This window comes from Aegilops tauschii, chromosome 4 (assembly GCF_002575655.3).
Source record: "Aegilops tauschii subsp. strangulata cultivar AL8/78 chromosome 4, Aet v6.0, whole genome shotgun sequence".
In the NCBI taxonomy this organism is placed as follows: domain Eukaryota; kingdom Viridiplantae; phylum Streptophyta; class Magnoliopsida; order Poales; family Poaceae; genus Aegilops; species Aegilops tauschii.
This window is the reverse complement of record NC_053038.3, coordinates 249314833-249330305: the sequence shown is the minus strand read 5'-3', so window position 1 is coordinate 249330305 and position 15473 is coordinate 249314833. Positions and strand designations below refer to the sequence as shown.

The following is a 15473-nucleotide window of genomic DNA, read 5'->3' as shown; positions in this document are numbered from 1 at the left end:
AGATTGCATGGTAAAATTAGATAGTACAACTCACTAGAATTTGTTAAGGAAAGGCAGGAGCAGCACACGCAACAGGTAAATCGAGCATGCTTAACCGGCGTAGCTAGCAAATGGCAAGGTGCTCCTCCAAGATCTGGGGTCGGCACGAATGGCAGCCATCATGAGCTCATCCCCGCGAGCGGCAGCGATTTGATTCTTCGCTGCCAAATGCTCCTTGAGCTCCTGCCTATACTGCGTGCACCATGGCATAGGGCGGCGCTTATTTGGTGGAGGCGGTCAGTGATTTGGGTGGAAGGTGTCGCGCCGGTAGTCGGGGCATGTGGGATGTGGAAGCAGGAGGAGGATGGGGGTTGGGTGTGCATTACCTGCCTGGATAGACAAGTCCGAGCAGCGTGAAGGAGGGTTGCCGGCGAGGAGGCGGCGCTGCAAGCAAGGAGTGAAGGTTTCAACTTGGAAAGGAAGGCGGAAACAGGGGAAATGTGGCTTTTGGTAAGGGGGAGGGGCGGGGAGGTAGATATTTCCATGGAAGCCGAAAATTTTGGATCGGTTCAGCGAAAAAACTGTCGCGCAAAGTGTGATCAGACACGGTCCCTTATTTAGAACTGTGTACGATATGTGAACATCACAAATCATTCCGATTGCTTAACCCGTGTGTGATGAGTTTGAACGTCAAAAATTTTGGTTCGAATTTCTCTGTTACAGTGGTCATCCACGTCATTGCATAATTTGGGTATACAAAGGAGACTATAGCACACCCACACTTCTTAATCGAGCAAGTTCAGCAATTAAACAGAGCTGACCTAAACATTACTCTAACAAATTAAAGACTGGCGCTCTTAATTAAACAAAACAAATAGTACTACTGCGGCCGGTGCTCGTCGATCTCCGCCGCCGCCTCCATGTCCAGCTCGTGCCCGACTGTCTCCTGGGGAAGGGACTCCATGGCATCCATCACACTATACTCGGCAAGCATCTCGCCATCCGTGTCTGCCATCTCTTTGGAAAAGGCCACCACGAGCTGGGCGTGGGCGGCCGCGATTTGGGCTTGCACGGGCTCCGTCATGGCAAGGTAAGCGGCGGAGGAACGGACGGCTGCTCGAATGCTCTCGATGATTGCCAACTCTTCGGCCGTGGGTTGCCGATTGTTGCCGGAGAAGCTTCCTTCGATTTGTGTGCTGACCACCACGAGCTGGGAATGGGCGGCCTCGACATGGTCGTCGGCGGCCTCCATCAGGGCTAAATCCGCCGATGCGGAATGGACAGCTGCTGTGCCGCTATCGCCAGTTGCTATCCCTGAGGCAGATGTTGCTGCCGCCACCTGAGAAGCAGTAGCGGCCGTTTGGGCTACCTTGGCCGCCCGGTCGCAGATTGCGGCCGCGCTCATGCACCTTGTAAGCACATGCATGGTGGCTGCGGCCGCGCTCTCACCGGAGTGGGCCGCCGAAGTTGCCCTCACAACGCGGGTCCACGTCCACGTCTTTCACCGGTGACGATTGAACAGTGAAATGATATTTGGGGAGCGAGCTAGTGTGCTTGACACGCCGGTTGTGGACTATAGCAAATGCACCTTCTCGCGTAAGCCATAGGCGTACTATACATCGACGGTGCTCCAGAATATTTTGTACATCATCTCACATGGTTGGTGATAATAAACTGTGTGGGATCTACTTGATTTTTCATCTTGATTTGAATTACATAATGGGGTCACAGCGGCAATGGACGGTGTTTGAATTTCTAAAACTTTTATCTGCTGTGACACGCAACTATATGTGTGTCATAAAAAAATTGGAATTATTCAGGGTTCGTTTGGACATTTTATACATTAAATTTGTTTTCTAGCCATTTCATGTGCACAATTCAAAATTAAACTACATGCACATGCTCCGGTGAACCAACATGGGTTTTTAAATCATATATGTGTCCATGGGTTTATGCTTATGTCACATGCAAGAAATGGGGTTGAATTTCGAACACCACGACACCGTGGCTCTCCGGCAAACGTTGAGTTACTTGTTTTGTAATTCTAGTAAATCCAAAACTCGTCTGAAATTCATGAAACTTGGCATGCTATCATGGAGCGGCATCAACATGCCATGGTTAATTTTTTTCCCATTTGGGGCAGGTTTGGGTATAAGCTTCTCACAAACCAGAGCTTCTCACAACAAGCCTGATGGTTTCAGTAGGGAACGTGCCACCTTTGGGGATGAAACGATATATGTTGCCTCTTATTGCTTTCAGAAAATTTCTAGTGTCAACATAGAACAACAGGAGTGTTGTGTTAAATTTTGGAATTTTTCGGGGTTCGTTTGGACATTTTTATACATTAACTGGGGTTTCTAGGCATTTTATGTGCATAATTCAAATTTGAACTACATGCACATGCTCCAGTGCATATAAATTGGTTGAAAAATCAAATTTGTGTCCTTGGGTGCATGCTTAGGTCCCATGCAAGAAATGGGAATGAATTTCAAACACCCTGCCACCGTCACTCGGCCGCAAACATTGAGATACCTGGTTTCTAATTCTAGTAAATCCAAAACTCATCTGAAATTCATGAAACTTGGCATGCTATCAAGGAGCAGCATCAACATGCTGTGGTAAATTTTTTGTCCCATTTGGGGAAGATTTGGGTATAAGCTTCTCACAAACCAGAGCTTATCATAAAAAGCCTTATGCTTTCGGTAGGGAACGTGCCACCTTTGGGGACGAAACAATATCCTTTGCCTCTTCTTGATTTCAATTTTTTCTCTAGCGTCAACATAGAACAACAGGAGTGTTGTGTTAAATTTTGGATTTTTTCAGGGTTCGTTTGGACATTTTTATACATTAACTAGGGTTTCTAGGCATTTTATGTGCATAATTCAAATTTGAACTACATGCACATGCTCCAGTGCATATAAATTGGTTGAAAAATCAAAGATGTGTCTTTGGGTGCATGCTTATGTCCCATGCAAGAAATGGGAATGAATTTCAAACACCAGGGCATTGTTGATTGCCAGCGAAATAGTTGAGATACTTTGTTTTTAAATTCTAGTAAATCCAAAACTCGTCTAAAATTCATGAAACTTGGCATGCTATCATGGAATGGCACCCGACATGCTGTGGTATTTTTCGTGTCCATTTTGAGAGAAGGCGCACTCGAGTAATAGCCAACAAAGGCATTTTGAAAAAATAGCTGCCACTTTAATACTTCAAACATTTGTATAATTGAAATCGTGTGCGTTCTATTAACCATTCACGTGACGCCATGTGTCTTGGTTTTAATGGCTATAGGAGGTGTCGTGCGGACAGCTGCTTGACTGAACGGGGGGCGTGCGAGCGTAGTCCGGTGCGCGGGCTAACCGAGAGGCGTGCAAGCTGTCCTCCAATGCGCACGCTCACCGAGAAGTGTGCGAGCTGTACGCTGCGCATGCTCACTGGGAAGCGAGCCCTTTGACTTCCATGGACGCCCACCTTCCTCTCCATTAATGGCGCCCGAGCCGCTGTTTAATACGGGCGGCTTTACTGTTCGCCTCCCATTCCCCTCCCTCCCGCAGACCTCCACCAACGCCATGGTGCTGAATGATCATCTGCCACTAGTCTTCAAGTTTGGTGAAGTCGACTCCGAGCTGGAGGAGATAGAAAATAAGGAGGAATGGGGTCTCATGGACATGGCCCTGAACGTGCTGGCCGCGGCGGTTGGTGCCCCCGCTCCCGTCAAAGCTCCCATCCCCGCGCCCGCGCCAGCGACCATCCCCGTGGCATTGATAGGATGGTCACCAAGCACTATCGCAGAGCTGGAAGCCACGGGCGCCAGCGAGGTCTCCGTGGACCCGTGCGAGCTCATGTACATGCCAGCGCCAGCACCCGTGCCTGTGCCCGTGTGCGCCCCTCCACCCACCGCGGCGCCGGTCCCCATGCATTTGGCTGCCCCCGCAGCGCCCTTGCCCGTATGCACGCCCCCCTCAGTGGCATGGGACGCCGCCATCGACCGCTACCTCTCAGTGCCGCCAGTTGTTGTCCTCCCGCGGCTAGCCCGTCGATCGCGCGATGACATGATGTTTGATTTACAAGTGAAGAACATTTTGTGTTGCCTTGAAGACTTCAACAACGGTGTCCCAGAGGACGACAATGACAACGACGGCGCGGCACGCCACCTCCGCCGCCGCCGGAAATAGTTTTTTTGGGGGTTTAATACTGTATCTCGATCATATGAATATAAATTTGCAGTGTGACTGAATGAAAGATATGGTTTGAATGAACTTGCATTTTTCTCTCTTAATGTACAGACTTATCAAACGATTTTCTTTTGAAAAAAAGTCAATGGTTTTTACATATAAAACAAACATACAAACGTTTTAGTTAGAACACCCGTATGCAAACCAATAGCTTCCCCAGGAAGCCAAGGTAAAATGTGTCGAGCAGGATTTGTACGAATCTTGATCACAAACGTTTTAGATAGAACACCCGTATGCAAAGTGAGAGCTATGGTCTTCCCCCTTAAGTCAAGGGAAAATTCGCAACGCAAGATTTGTGCATCCCTTCCACGCAAACGGTTGTGTTGGATGACCCATGTGCAACCTCATACAAATAATTTGGTAAGATTTGCATCTGTCATATTGGGTATGTTGCCATTTGTCAAACTGAAAAGATTGACATTTGTCATCCTTGTAACACTACGATTTGTCAAAATATGGAGCTAAATATCACTAGCACTATCTAATTTTTGCAACTAAAATTCAGTAGTTAAGCATAGATTTCATTCATAGATTAAGCAGTCATTAGTTATACAAACAGTTCAACTTGATAGCTGAACCGACCAAACTTTTCCTCAATTGTTGCCAACCACGTACTGAAATAGCTAGTTCAACTATATATAGTAGCTAATTTTAAGTACGTTGTACGGTTCCACCACATCTATAGTCAGATGAACTGAACAAAATAGCCCCTAAATACTACTACGGAGGGGCTTTGTATTACTTCTGGCAGCCTCTCCTCTGCCGAGCATGCTCAGTAACAGGCAGAGGAGGAGGAGCCTACCAACGAGCTGGAAAACTGCAATACGGTGCCTGCCACTGCTGCAGCATCAGCGACGCTCACCTCGAACGCCCTCTTCCACTCCAGATGGCCCCTCTCGAAGCGGTGGTTCTCCTCGTAGATCTCTTGATTCCTCGCCTCTGAGGCGGCGTGTGCCACGGCCACGGTGGCGGTAAGGCTCTTTGTGTGCTCGACGAGGTGCTCCTCCTCCTCCTGCAGGAAATCGGTGTACCGCGCAAGGTCGCTGACACACGTGCGGGCCTCCGCCTCCAGCTCCTGCCTTCGGGCGGCGGTGGCGGAGCGGGTGATGACCCCGACGGTCGACGGTGGGCTGGCGCCCACGGCGGCCAACAATGGGGTGGCGGCCATGACCACCACCTCCTGCCTTCGGGCCGCGGTGGCGGAGCGGGTGATGTCCACGGTGGCCGGCAGTGGGGTGACGGCCACGACGGCCACCTCTCGCCTTCGGGCCGCGGCGGCGCAGCGGGCGATGGCCCTGGCTTTCAACGGTGGTGTGGCGGCAATGGCGGCCGGCAACAGCTGCTGACATGTAGCAGCGGCGGAGCGTGTGGTGGGTGTTCCGCGCACACCCAACACAGACACCACGTGCGCACCCAACATAGACGCCACGCACACTACACTACGAAAGGTACTGCGCCGCCGCCGCGGTGTAGCCTCCCAACTGGAGTTGTCCTCTGATGACGGCAGAGTGGCCGAGCGACGATGACGGACCGGCGCCATTGGCGATTGTGGGAGAAGCAGACGAGATAAGCTACAGGGAGGGAGGGGAAAATGCGACACAGGACTCACCAGCCGTGAGGGTTTATATAGCAGGCCGGCAAGCATTGGGAGTTTGGGGGATTTCAACGAGTCAGGCGGTAAGCTTGCACGGGAACCTGCGAGGTTGCACGGGAACGGGCTCACCGATGATTCATTGGCGCCACTTCAAGCCACAGTTTGGTCAAAAGAACGCCCCCGCGCGCTGCGCAAGCTTGCGCTGTAAGCCGTCTGCGACAGCGGTGTGACAAGACATGTGTGATGAGGACGAAAGGCCACGTACACATACCGTTAATAAAAAAAGGTTGCGGTTTAACTACCTACATACCCCCGTCCTGGTTGATAAGTAGGATTGAACTAATAAAATACGAATGCATGTCGCCAAAGATTATATAGTTGGATTCGTATTTGAACATAGTTTCCAATTATATAATTTTTATAACATGCATTAACATTTTGTTGGTTAAATTTAAGGGCAAAGTATGGCATAGAATATAAAGGGTACTATAGACCAAGACGGAGGTAGTAGCACACGGCCGCTCTCTACGCAGCGACGCAACTGTCGACCGGCTTGTAGGCGACCATTTCCTGCGTGTTCAACTGCTCTATGTGTGTGGTTGCGTGCGGTTGAGGTGGACACGGCATGCTCTGCTCGCGTCCCACCGCACGCACTCTACTCTTGCGTCCCTCAGGGTGCTCTGCCCTCATCCCTCCACGCGCACTGCCAGTGTTTGGGGCCAGCGCATGATCCTGCACGTTCGTGTGCATGCGGTTGCACCGGGCACGGCGCGACGATGCAGTTACACGCTACAAAAACTGCCATGCGGACGCGCCGAGAATCCAGGCCGCCCAGCCCCCTTTTATTCCTGCGACCATTTACCTTCATCTCTCGCGTCATGCGACACAATAAGCACACCCACGATGGCACATACAGAGAGGACATCCAGCGGTTCCAATAGCGCTCCCTGTGGCTCCAATGGCGCTCCCAGCGGCCGACGACGACAACGACGGGCAGTTCACCACGCATCACGTAGTGGACACCCACATGAGGGGGAAGGCCCTCTCGGTGGTGTACACGAACGATCCGGTCTCAATGGAGAGCTCCATCCTAACTATGTAGTAGTTCCTTGCCGAGGACAAGTACCAAGTGGTCGGCTTCGACCTCGAGTACACCATTGGTCATGCCAGGAACAATCAGAAGGTTGCCGTCGCCCAGTTATGCGTGCAACATGACGTCCTCATCTACCACTACCAACTGGCCACAAGGCCTTGTGAGCGTTTCTCTAGGTTTAACAAGAGCTCCGACTATAGTTCCGATACGGCGGACATTACCAACGATCTAAAACTGCTCAAGGTTTCGAGCTTGAAAAGCCCGAATCATGTCAACATCCAGGACCACTACAATGTCTGGGGCAGTGACAACAAGCTGAACTCCTTGGTTGACCTCGCCTCGGCCATCATCGGCCCCTACTACATGAACATGAAGGATAGGAGTAAGAAGGACAGGAACGGCTGGCACAGTGTTTGGCATGAGAGACTGGATGAACAACACATCAAGTACGCGGCCAAGAACGCGTACACAAGCTACGAGATGTACAGGCGGATCGTTGACATGAGGAAGTGTCTTGTTCCTTCCCCGAACGAGGGATCGAGCCACAAGAAGTAGATGACTAGACGATTGTTTCTCCTACTTTAGAATGCATGCAATTGTTTATTGAGGTGTGTGCGAATGATCTGTATAGTCACTTATGTAATTGGATATACACACACAAGCAAAACAGCCCGTGCGTTGCAACGGGAGAACAAAATCCTCGTATGCACCAAGCGAATCATTCGTGTTGCTACTTCTATCTTCCATCTTCTCCTTATGATCTTATTGTGGTTTGTGGTTTAATATGCCACAGTCCTTTAATTTCGCCCCCTCTCTTTCATTTCTCCATCAGAATCTTCACCTTCCGATGTTACCGAGGTTTATGATTTATGCCACTGTCCTTTAATTTCGCCTTTCAAATTTTTATACATTGTACATTTGACTACCTAGGAAGATCCTGCTATATGTCTAAGTTTAGTAGTAACGAAAATGTACCAAATTAAACCATGCAAGTCACACACCATATATAACAGTAATATTTCTAAGCGCATCAAGCAAATTACTTTGTTAAACAGAGTAACCACACAGGAAAATATATAAAATCACGAAGATGCACACTATTACAATAATTCTATTGTGGTGAAATTAATAACAAAAAATGATTGTGGAATTGGGAGGAGATGAGAAAGATAAGAACAGTTTGATATTGTGCATTGTACATTGTACATTTTACTGATTAAGGAGTTACAGGTTCCTGATTCAACTCGGAAGGGAGATCACAGTCAGCCAGAATAGCTAAAGCTCTCTAGTGTTGTTACTTCTCAGTCTACAATAGATTTTTTAGGTACACAAATATACTCAGATGCAGCTTGGTCGTTGGAGCCAGGAGAAGCTGTAGCAAAGGCGGACATAGGTGTTTTCTTACAAATTAACGGGCAACATACCGAACATGTATACATCTCTGCTGTGTCGCCACCAGTAGCATCAGCTCTGCAGGTAGAAGCTTATGGACTGCTGTTGGTGGTGAAGATTGCAGCTCAACTACATGTGTAGGATCTGAAGTTTTTGACAGACTCTGTCGTGCTTGCCTCAGCTGTTGTAGAACCTGATGTTACTAAAGCAGGTCCGTGGGCTATCCGGCCAATCTTAGCTGCTATCCAGACCACGCCTTCATTTCATCCATGCAGAATACTCAAAGTGCACAGGAGTCTGAATTTGAAGGCACACCATCAGGCTAGACTTGCTGTCAAAGTGCAAGATAAACCTTTCAGCTCTACTTGCCTACATTCAGATCAAGGTTTAGATACTAATCTGGAACGATGTCCTACCTGTAATGAGCTGCTATTTGTAAAGTGCGCTTAATGCCATATTAATAAAATCCTTCTGTTAAAAAAATCAAACTTAATTAGTGTGCCTAACTTTCAGGTTAGTGTGTGGTTACAAATATTCCAACTACGTAACTGACCCTGAGTATGATACTCTTTGACTTCTCCAGTATAGACTAATTAATAGTACAATAATCTTTGCATGATGCAAACGTATAGAACTCCTTAATACAAAAAGATTAGATAATCCCTATTAATTTACCATGTTAGCACTTACAAAACCTACCCTGTATTGCTTGCCGCTGGCAGCACCGAATATGGACATGCCTGCCGCTCCAGTCGTAATAATATTAGCTGAAGGAGCATCTATCAGGTAGTCCAGGCAATGCAAGAGAAAAAATTCAAACACAATGGAAGGCATATAACAACTATTAGTTGGACGGCATCACATGCCAGTATGTCTCCACCAAGTAGATTGGATTTTTACATCCTGCCGCCGGATCGGTTAAGGGGTGATGATGATTCCAGATATTTTTCTTAATTTCTCTGTTCAAAGTAATTGTAATCTCGAGCACAGATTTACTCGGTGACACAAAACTGACTAAAAGATCATTCCTAGTTTTTTGTTCGTTTACTGACTTAAGTGTAGCATCTATGCATATTTCAGACTTGAATCAAACTAGGAGAAAAATAACTTATTTGTCCGTAGGGAGCAAACAGAGAATTAAACACAGACTCAAACGTTGGACTAATATAAAGTATAGGTAACGCCTAATATAAAATACAAGCAACGCCCAACTTACAGAGATTGGACACCCATATTAAACAGAAAAAATGCATACAACTTTAGTGAATGCCCAGGTTACAAAGACTGATTTTGATTTGTAAAAAAGGGCAAATCTCCAAGCAATATTGAACAACGTGGGCTACTATGAGTACAGGTTAATAGATGTGACACATTTGGTTAATGGAACCTGACTACTGGTCCCTTTAATTCTTTTTACTTAATTAGCTTGATCAGCTGATAGAACACCTTCCTTTTGTTAGCTATCTAGAAAAAACACTACAACTACTTGTGAACCCAGTGCATCTCAATCAAGATACAGGTTAATAGATGTGAAACATTTGGTTAATGGAACCTGACTACTGGTCCCTTTTATTTTTGTTACTTGATTAGCTTCAGCAGCTGACATGACACCTTCTTTTTGTTTTTCATGAATTGCAGAAGCTTAATTACTTGAGCTATCTAGAAAAAAACATTAAAACTACTTGAGAATCCAGTGCATCTCTATCAAGATAAATCATACTGTAGGTGTTGACATCAATGATCGTTTCCCCATTCATACTCTGCATTTCTGCAACTCCACTTGAAAAGGGCATGGAGTCAGGAAAGGCTACAATCTTCTGATGAATATTCAATCCAATGGTCAGACTGTGGATACATTAGTGCCGAAGCGCCACAGGATAATTAGTTGCTAATTAAATATGGCATGAACCTCAATTGACACACTTATTGTTCAAGTTTAAGGACCAACCACAACATACTGTTAAGCTTGCAAAATGGTCTTACATTATGGGACGGAGGGAGTACATGTGTAAATTTTATGAAAGCTAGAAACTCAAAGTCTTTTACACCCTATTGATCTACATCCAATGAATTATGAGGCACTCTTTCCTTAGCTACATTTCTACAACTGCCATCAGGGATGCCAGCCAACAGAGAAGCTTCTCAAATATTATTCTGGATCACTGAACCTATCTAACTAAATATGAATCTTTAAGACTTGAATCAAACAGGGAGCAAGCAGAAAACTGTTCATGAACTTATTTGGTCATGGATTTCAATCAAACAGGGAGCAAACAGGGAATCAAACAGGGACTGGCAAACAATGGAGTAATATAATGTACAGGCAACACCCGGCATACATAGATTGGATGCTCAGGTTAAAGAGAAAAAACTACAGGAAACATTAGTACACGCCCAGGTTTCACAGATTGTTTTTCATTGAAGCAATATCCAACAACGTTGGCATAATTTGGGAAAAGCTGATACATACCACAACGTTGGACTAATTTGGGAAAAGCTGATACATACCACAGCGTTGGACTAATTTGGGAAAAGCTGATACATACCACAACGTTGGACTAATTTGGGAAAACTGATACATACCTCTGGTGTAGCACGTTCGGACGGCGGATGTTCTTCCTCCGGCGAACTCAGCAGAGGCGACATTGGATGGCTCGGTGGCGAACTTGGCGGAGGTGACATTGGAATGCTCGACCGATGTTCTTCTTCCAGTGAACTCCACGGCGGCGACATTGGACGTTGCCAAAACCACCTTGTCCGATCATATGTGATGGGTGAAAATTGTTTGTCACAGCTGCAACATCTTTGAAGCTTTGAAAATTCAAAACCTTCAATGGGGCTTCGTGTCCCAAAACCTTCACAAATGCTCAAATCTCCTAGGCCTAGTAATTTTGCAGTATTTGCGAGCACTGAGCAGCATAATGCAGAATTGGTTTATGTCACATATGCATGAGCATAGTACACTGTGTCTTTGGACCTGCAAACCCATATCACAATGGATAAGCATGTGAGCACCAGCATGCCTGCTAAAACCGGCAATACAATTTTCATCATGTTTCTCTCTTTCTTCCTGCCTTGAGAGATTCAGATTGATGTTATCAGACAATGTTTGTGGTACAAATTCCAGCAAACTCACAATGATCGAATATTACTATGGGGAAGGTTAATTTGTGTGGTACCTGCAGTAGCCACGCCGGCGACAGGGAGGTGCAGCCTGTCGCTGCCAGCAGCACTGCCTCCCAACTTCTTGGCGTCGATGAGGTCCCCCAGCCAGACCAGGCACCTGGTGGCGTCCTCCTTGGAGCTGTTGCTCAGGTTGGCCCGCCGATCTACAAGCTCCAGCCTCCGCCGCTGCCGTTCTAAAAGCTCCAGCCGCCACCGCTGATCCACCTCGAGCAGCCGCGCCGCCGCCAGCCGCTCAAGCCACCGCGTTGACCTCCAGCGGTGCCGTTCTGCAAGATCTAGCCGCCACCGTCGATCCAGCCGCCCCCGCTGCTCTACATCGATCAGCCGTGCCACCCCCAGCCGCTCGAGCCGCCGCGTTGACCTTGCTCCACCTCGCCGCGCGAAAGAAGCTGTCTCTGCCCTGACCAACGGCGGGGGACTACGACGGCGACTGCAAGGGGATGGGAGAGAGTAGCGAGGGTTGCCGGGTGCTGAGGGATGGGGCGTGGCGGCGAAGGGAACCCTAGCGCCAGGCGTCTCTCGTTCTCATGCGGGAGAGAGAGCGTCCGTTGAATCGTTTTTTTCTTTCACTTAATAGAATAGATTAATGGATATGAAAGCGTAAATTCACAGAAAAAGCGTACTGTGACGGTGAACCCGACAAAGTCAATCCGTGTTTTATTATTAGGGAAAGATATATATATATATATATATATATATATATATATATATATATATATATATATATATATATATATATATATATACATGTTATTCTTCTGTAGATAGAGCAAATCACATGGCTTATTAGCAGCAATCGCTTGTGTTATTATTTGTCTTCGCACACATTTCTGATTACAGACCTGTTTGCCGCGTATCACACACATCTTGTTCAGGTTAACCTTTTCCATTGTGTTGCCTAATCACACACAGTTCATCCTAGTGAACTGTATGCCATATATCGCACACACCCTCATCTAGCTGCCCATTTCTGTTGTTCTGCATCATTGCCAACAGTTCTCCTGGATTAACCGTTTGCCACTCATCACACACGCAAATATAATACGAACCGTGTTTGATGTCGCCGCCATCACAAACATTTTCCATATTTTTTGACGGTTTTATTACAGCACCGTTTGTGATTGATGCATCAAACATCGTTTCGTCAAAGGGTCTCTGATTCGACTATCGCATTTGGACCATCTTCCAGTAGTGTAGCGATATGAGATAGTTGGCACCGCTGTGCACACAGACCCACATGTATAAAAAATTAATCAAAGCAACTACACCGGCCTCTCCCTCTCCCACACAAGTGTTTTTTATTGCCTCAGTCCTCTTCCTCTCTCACGCAAGTGGTTTTTTCATTGCGTGGGTAAATTTGGCACCGGAGCAAAGTAGGTGATCCAGATTGGGGCACCAGGTGAGCAATGAAGGGCATCGATGCCAAATGCATCAGAAGTGAATTTAATTATTCCTTCAACCAGTCGGACACCTACATTAGCACACCATCCGACTACTTAATCAAGTGTTACGCTTCAGTAGTTGAAAAGGAAGAGGGTGGTACCGTACCCAAAACCACCACAATTGGGGCTAGGGTAACAACTTGGTACTGTACCACATTTGAACCAGGGCACAAAAACCACCTGTTCTGCGCCTAATGCATAACACGGAGCACTGATGCTCGAATTTGGTCGGGAAAACAGGGTAGCCGACATGTGGGGCACACCTATCAGGATGACGTGGCGCAGACTGGTCCAATGGAGGAGCTAGTCCAGGACCTCTTCCCCACCAGCAACTGTTCATGTGGGTCATGGGGGCCAGCAACGTGGTGCAGCTCCCGCATCGCTTCTGGACACGACGACCGCGGTGAGGGACACACTCATCATCACTGGACACGCTCGGCTTCAGGGTGCCGAGGGTGGCGTTAGTGCTGTGGCACGACCAGCAGATCAACACCCAGCTCATCGAGGATGCACGCGCCGCCGAAGTGCGCACGCGCCGTGACGCATCCGTAGAGTGTTCTAGCATGGTCAACTGCATCCCAGGACCTGAGACCATGTCGGGTCGTCTTGCTTTTTCAATGACATGTGGGGATCTCATGTGAGCATAGGGCATCTCCAACGTTGCTACGACCGTAGCCGACTACCCTGGCAGACCAAAAACCATCATCCCTCATGCCGTCGCGCGGTGCTTTCCCAGCTGGCTCCAGCTGCCCGCATTCATGTCGTCCGTACGTATGCCGTCATTACAAGGCTCGGTGCCCAAGGCACTAACTCCGGCGACTTAATGACGCACCAAGAGTCTTGACCTCACAGTAAAGCGCTACTTAAAGCGGCAACGCCCAGCTAAACTCTACACCAGCGCATCATCCTGCTACCTGGCACCACATCCACCATGACCGCGAGTGCGAACGCTCTGCCGGAGAGCTTGCCTTTGGGGATGAAGCTCGAGGTCGCCACCCTCGCTCAAGTCACTGCTCGCAACTCAACAGAGGCATAGCCGGATGCGGAAGCGACCGCACAAGCGGTGGCCACGCTGGCGGCCGACAACGGTAGCACCGTCAGCCATGTGTCCTACTTGCCGCCGTCCAACGTTCAATGGCGCATGTGGCAGGTGAAGCGACGGACCGTCCACGTCCGTCATCATCGACCTCAAGTCCACCGGGACCGCTCAGGTCGGGGACTCCTCCGAGGATGAGTAGGGCATGGGAGGCGGCATGGCATGGTGTGCCAACTGGCCGGTCTGTCTCCCGTGTTCTACTCTTCCTCGTCGGAGACCGCACCTTCACTTCACGAGTCTTGAACCCCGCCCCCGTACATGGAGATGGCAGATGGAGGACGTCGGTCGCCATCGTAGAAAAGGTTTACGGTTGGGTTTCTTTTATTTTTCTGCCCTATAAAAGTTCAAAATGTAATCAAAATCTACTGTGTTTGCATGAATCTTGTCTGGCGTATATGAACTTTCGCAATAGTAGTAAGATATATTGTAGGAGTATGAAAATATATGGAATGATGATTCGTTTTTGTGTGTATAAACTTAGAAGGTTTGACCCGAGACAAAGCTAACATGCGAAGTAAATAAACACATAGGGTCTACATACACAATTTATCTTAGGCACTCCAATAGTATGTCCACTACACATTTACGCATTGCACGTCTTTCTACATCTACAGGAACCTACGAAAGGGTTAACGTAAATTGCCTCTCTCTCTCCCCCCGATTTTCATGGTGGTGGGCCCCTCCCTCCCCCAATCTACAATCAACAGCCCACACGTTTCATTTTATGTTTATTACGTCACTGGGATTACGTAGGTGTAGCATTACTCGTCCTAAAAAACCAACTAAGCCAACCTCCCAACATATCGCGCGGAAAAGACCCGGCCGCACCGTTTTAGTCAGGATTACCGGATTACTAGTTGTAGTATCGATGGATCGCGTGAAGCACCACGTTTAGGAGGTAAAAAGGCAGTACACTCACAGCACGCCTGTCACGGTCGCATTGCACACCTCACATGGAAACGGATTGCGCTTTGGCTTGCCTCTTCACCGACACATGGGACCGCACTTGGAGAAACCGACCATACGCCAAACTGCCCCGCCCACCGCGCAAAAATTCCCCCAAAATCCCCCCCCTAAATCCCAAATTCAACCGCCCTTCGGCCAACTAGCCAATAATATTCCCCAAACCCCCTCCCACCCGGCCCCCTCCACTCCATTCGCTCCGCCAAAGCCGCCCATCCGCCACGCTGATACTTCGGCGCCGTGGTTCGTTGAGGGGACGCGCGGCGATCCTCTCGCTCCCACTGTACGCTCTTGTAGACTGACGTCCTCTAGCCGCGCCACCATCGCTGGTGACGTTCTTGTGGAGATGCACGGCGGTCAGCTTCTCCCACAGTACGCGCATTCTAGACTGAGCCCCGTGCATATTGGAGTAGCGTTGAATGTTAACTGATAGATGCTGTTAATCTTCTTGTTTGCCGAAATAGTTTACAGTCAATATGCTCTGCTTAAG

At 48.1% G+C, this 15473-nt stretch overlaps 1 long non-coding RNA gene across 5 annotated transcripts; it reads right to left on the bottom strand.

Annotated features, from left to right (window-relative positions):
• Positions 1-8065: 8065 nt before the first annotated feature.
• Positions 8066-12054, bottom strand: LOC109756323 (uncharacterized). Of its 5 annotated transcripts, none has more exons than XR_005754272.3 (5): positions 11476-12054; positions 10880-11273; positions 8996-9063; positions 8713-8767; positions 8066-8627 (listed from the first exon to the last, which is right to left on the bottom strand). It is a non-coding gene; the product is annotated as an uncharacterized lncRNA (long non-coding RNA). The 5 variants fall into 5 exon arrangements; XR_005754274.3 differs by having other exon boundaries at positions 8996-9075; positions 11476-12025; XR_005754278.3 differs by lacking the exon at positions 8713-8767 and having other exon boundaries at positions 11476-12037.
• Between the last annotated feature and the right edge of the window lie 3419 nt (positions 12055-15473).